The following is a 5,308-nucleotide window of genomic DNA, read 5'->3' as shown; positions in this document are numbered from 1 at the left end:
TCCTCCTCTCTTCCCCCCCCCCACCTCCCCTCTCCTTTCCCCAGACTCTATTGATCTGGTGACATCATGCAAGAGTGTTCTGCAGTCAAGATGACAATGTAAACGTGTGACTGTACTAGTTGTAGTAAAAAAAATTACGAAACATGGCATCCTGGTCTCGACTAGAACTGCCCATTGGCTGCTTCGTTCCCTGTAAGTCTTTAGGAGAAACTTCCGGAACTTTGCAGGCTCTTCTTTTTTTCCCCCTTTGAAAAGTCTAGTCAGTCAGTGCGTTTCATCCTCTAGGTTCTTCTCTGTCTGTCTGTCTGTCTGTCTGTCTGTCTGTCTGTCTGTCTGTCTGTCTGTCTGTCTGTCTGTCTGTCTGTCTGTCTGTCTGTCTGTCTGTCTGTCTGTCTTTCTTCTGCCTTTTTTTTGTTTCATTTTGGTTTCCTCACGAGAAGTATTTTTATTTAAAAAATGTTATTGACTCACATCTTCCTCCCCTCTCCTTTTCTTTTTCTACCCCTTTCTCCCTCTCCCCCCCCTCCCCCCCATCTCTCCCTCTCCCCTTCCCGTCACGCGCGCCCACACACACACACAAAATGAGAGTCAGAAACTCGGCAATAAATTCCAGATAGGTATTTCAATCCTTGTAGCACATTGACTTTACATTTATAGAATTCCATAGAACCATACGACATGGAAATAGGCATCCCTTAAGTTTCGATCTGTCCCAACAATGTGATAATTATTTCTGTAGGAGTTGCAGAACGTGGAATATTTGCCCCAAATGGCTCATTTGCGTAGCTCAGAGATTGGGGCTATTTTTCCAGTACAGTCCGCAATCCCTGCACCAGCCTCTACTCACTTATATCTCTCGCTCTTAGACCTTTTTGGTGCTGAAACCTTACGGTTTGACCATGGCATCCTCTTACAGTGCACTTGGAACAGGGAAACGAATGCTCCGTGTCGGCACATCATTAAACAAGCTGGAAAAGGGAGGGAAATGCACAAATAAGAGTTCTCTTTGGAAATGGCAGCAAAGTCTGTGAGTTGTGGAGAGAGAAACTTAAGGTAGCTCGGTTGCTAAATCTATTTAGTTGAGAGTGTATTTGGACACGTAATCTCTTAACCTCAATTTCTATCGCTGTTCAGTGTCTTATAGAACGGCACTCAAAACACTTCTGGAGAGAGGTTGAAGGTCTCTTTTATTTATATGTGTGTGTGTGTATATATATATATAAAGAATGAGAGCTCTCTCTCTCTCCACACTTAGAGGAGATTTAAAATGTTATTTTAATATATTTATACCACACTTGTGGTACAAATTAATTCATTGCGAGTCATTGAAATGGGAACTTGCCCTGGTACGTGAGGGAGGGGGGAGGGGGAAACCTATGTCGTTCACTTGCGTCTGCAGTATTACTAAATTCTATGCTGGACAATTTACCAATGAGTATCCTTAAATTAGTGAATCTAATTCCGGTTAACGTTTCTACATGCGTGAGGACCAGACACTTTGTGCATTGTGGAAAAATCCAGCCCTGGGTGTGAATTGCTATAGACACGTAAAAACCATTGCCACAAGTTCACCAAAGTGAGAGATTCTGTCCACCCTCAAGTTGTTGCAGGACTTTTAGACCCCAGACACAAATTTGTAAGGATAAACGATTTTTCTCAATCTATGTTCCGAAATTGTAGTGATTGTTGTGCCTTGGAAATTTGTATCAAGAGGAAACCACATCCTGAATAACCTCCCTTTGGCTTACACAGGGGTCCAAGTAAAAAAAAAAGTTTGATCCTCAGCCAGGACAAACTAACGCAGTCCTTTTCCGCCAAACAAATCTAAAAGTGTTGAGCTTTTGCAATAGCAAGTTATCAATGTCTTTATAGGTATCGGCTCTCGCATTTGATGGTATTACCTCATTTGTTTGGGGGGGGGGGTAAATATATTGCAGAATTTTGTGCAAGGTCCGTACAGATCAGTATCCGAGGAGCTAAATACCTTGTTCTTCTCATTTATTATTTTCCGATTCTGTTGGCGAAATTATTTGAACCCTTTGGTGACTTGGTTGATTTGCAAATATATAACTGCTGAGTCTACTGCAAATTGGACCTTATAGCCATACTATAGGGACAGCATTAACAATCAGCTTTCACTCCACATAATGCGAGGTATTATGTAAACCCTTTAAAGGATTAAAAGGACCGTTTCAGTTTTATTTTAAAGCAATCTTCATTCAGTGTTTGTTTCTATCAGAAATGGGATGGGACAATTGTCCCGATCCCTTGAGAAATAATTCTACAATAGAACTCTCTAAGAAGAAAAGTACAATTTCTAATCTAGCATTTCCAGGACTAGTTCCAGTTTGGATCCTCAGAGATAAAGGATTTAAGTGTTTACTCCTGTTGAGCATGTGCACTGTTTTGTCATTACTGACCAGAATGAGAGCGCACGAGAGAGAGAGAGAGAGAGAGAGATGAGGGGGAAAAATGTGTTTTCTACAAAGGAAAATAACTTGTGAAAACAATATCACTCACTCCAGATCCAACTGTAAAAACCCTTTTTTTTCCCCCAAATGTAATCTTAACGTTTAATTTTTTTCTATTGTGTTTAAACATTTCAATGTCTTAAGACGTGAAAAGCACTATATCAAATGCAAGGATTATTATTATTACAACATTTCATTGTGTACATCCACAAAGCAGAAAACAGCGATTGCTCTGTGTGTGTGTGTGTGTGTGTGTGTGTGTGTGTGAGTGAGTGCCAAGAAGAAAAGACTTTGTTTAAAAGTGTTCAAAGGCTCATGAAATGCACAACTGAATACAAGATGCTTAAACTTGTGTGAAAATATCGCTTATGGTTCCTGATCAGTTGTATAATCATTTTATTAAGGAGAAAATGGAGTTGAGTTCTAAGGAAAGTAATTGCTTAAAATATTTTTTTCCTTGACTTATACCCCTCTTCCCCCCCTCCCCACCCCCCCCCACCACCAAAAGTATTTTTTTTAAGCACCTCGTTTGGCACCTTGTCCTTTTAACTATCCAGATAAATGTAGTTTACTTATGGTTACTGCTGGTAACGTAGGCTACTGCTGGTGGGAAGGGAAAGATCTGCGGAGTGATGTTTTATCAGTAAGTGGGAGAATTATAGTATTCAATTGCTTCACAAGGTGGAACCCAGCATCAAGCAGCAATAATTGTGTTGCTTTATTTTGCTTAAAAGTTATTTTCTCATTCATTCATTGATTCATTCATTGATTCATTCATTTCATTCATTCATTCATTTCAATCTCAGATATTTTCTGCTGCTCCAATCCTAAATTGCCCGAGGGAAATTTCCATTAATTTGCAATACTTTCCAGCCAAGGAATATGACAAACTCCTCGAAAATGCAACTCCCACTTATTTAGAACAGATTATTTGCTTTGGTTAATATTGCTCGTAATATCCCAAGATGCTTGTTATTACTGCTAAGATAACATAGATACATATTGAGTTAGCATTAAACTACAGAATTGCAGTCATGTGGGAGTTGTGAGTCCTACAGAAGTAATATTCAAACAAAAATACTTCCTTCTCCTGAATCTCTCTCTGTATCTGTATCAACGCAACTTAACTTGGAGGCTGTTGAGTCAGCCTTGTGCCTCCATCCAGTGCTTCACAAAAGCTTCTAAAATTGTGGCTGATGGGTGTTTGTGCTTCTCTGGGACCTCAAACCCGTAGCCACAAAGATGGCAAGTAAGCAACAAGCAATGCTCACTGGATTTGATTAAAACTAGGATAGGTTAGCAAAGTGGAAGTTAGAACAACCATAATGAAACGTGTTTTTACGTGGACAGAAGTAGTCGTATTTGACATTAACAGTGTTCTACAAATTGTGAGTATTGATAATATTGTGGTACTGTAATTATCGATTGAATTGAGAAAAATAAGACGCCTCTTTAATAAAAAAAAACATTATCAGCCAAGTTTAGTTCAGACCTAGTCAAAGGGATTCAATTAAAAATCGCTCAAAAGTACGAACTCCAAACAAAAAGTCAATTATTTTATTTTGTTCGGTTCTTGTGGATTATAATAAATGTTGTAATGGAAGCATCACCTTTTTAGAACCTTAGAAAATAAACAGTTTTAATTGTGGAGGGTAACAACGCCGGGTATTTTGAGCATTTATATTTTTCTTTAAGGCCCCAAAAAAGTGCAGTGATCCCAAGTCCACCTTTAAGTACTTTTTATTTTGAGTTCTTGAGGGTAATAAGCTCTTTATACGCTTGTAGTAGACTCTTGAATGGGCTATATGAGATTCCAGACCTTGACTTGATTGACATGCATCCACCCTTCGCAAACATACTGGTTTCAAAAAGATTTTTTTTTAATGGCAGAATGAGGTTCTTGAGGACAGAATTCTGTCGCTAACGACAAAAGAAACAAACGGAAGCCGTTCGATTCGTTTTACTTTGACGACAAACTTGGCTTTTCAGCCAAATGTGTGTGTGTGTGTGTTTTTTTTTTCCTGTTTTTTTTTTGGGGGGGGGGGCTGTCATTTTGGATTTTTGAATTATCTTGTGTAATTGTCACCATAAAAAAAAGTGTCACAGAAACTTGTCTCATGGATTCTTTGAGCTTTGTGCAGAACCTTGGAGTATTGTCACTGACTTTTTTTTTGTGTTGAGGTTAATGACAATCCTGCCTCCCCCCCCCCCTACCCCCCACCCCCCTTGCTGCCACTTTGGCACTTTTCTTTATATAATTGATCTTGGCTGCATTCTCTTTCTGTGGGGTTTACAAGGAATAAACGTTTTTCTTCCAGATAAAACTACTGTTGTGTTTCATTCATTAAAAGACGTGCATTTCCGTGTACAACGACAGGAAGAGCTGCAACACCCGAACGAGTCAATTTCACCGTTCGTGAACGCCATTCAAATCGTCCCAGCCTCGGCCGCTATTCCATTACACAACCGGAGATCGTATCACACTTTACGTTGGGCAGTTTCTTTATTTTGGTCAGCCAGGTGTCTGGCACATGATGAAACCCGTCGCTATGTGCTATAAGGGTAAATCCGGGCAAAACTGAGAATTCCAGGCATCCCACCTACACGTGGAAGTCCCGGAGATAGATTGTCGGATTGGAATGCGCTCTCTCTCTCTCTCTCTCTCTCTCCCTGGAGGGCCGCTTTCTGCTTACACAATTCTGGAAAGTATAAGGCGCAGTTTCGCGAGTGCCAAAGCTTTGGGCGGGAGAGGCGGTGGGCGGGGGGGGGGAGCCCAGAGTGTGCGTTGGGGTAACCGCTGGGGTCTAACCAGCTATAACCGCGCAGCTTGCCGTTGA

Source organism: Callorhinchus milii, unplaced genomic scaffold (genome assembly GCF_018977255.1).
Source record: "Callorhinchus milii isolate IMCB2004 unplaced genomic scaffold, IMCB_Cmil_1.0 Scaffold10, whole genome shotgun sequence".
NCBI lineage: Eukaryota > Metazoa > Chordata > Chondrichthyes > Chimaeriformes > Callorhinchidae > Callorhinchus > Callorhinchus milii.
Note: the sequence above shows the minus strand (reverse complement) of the source record.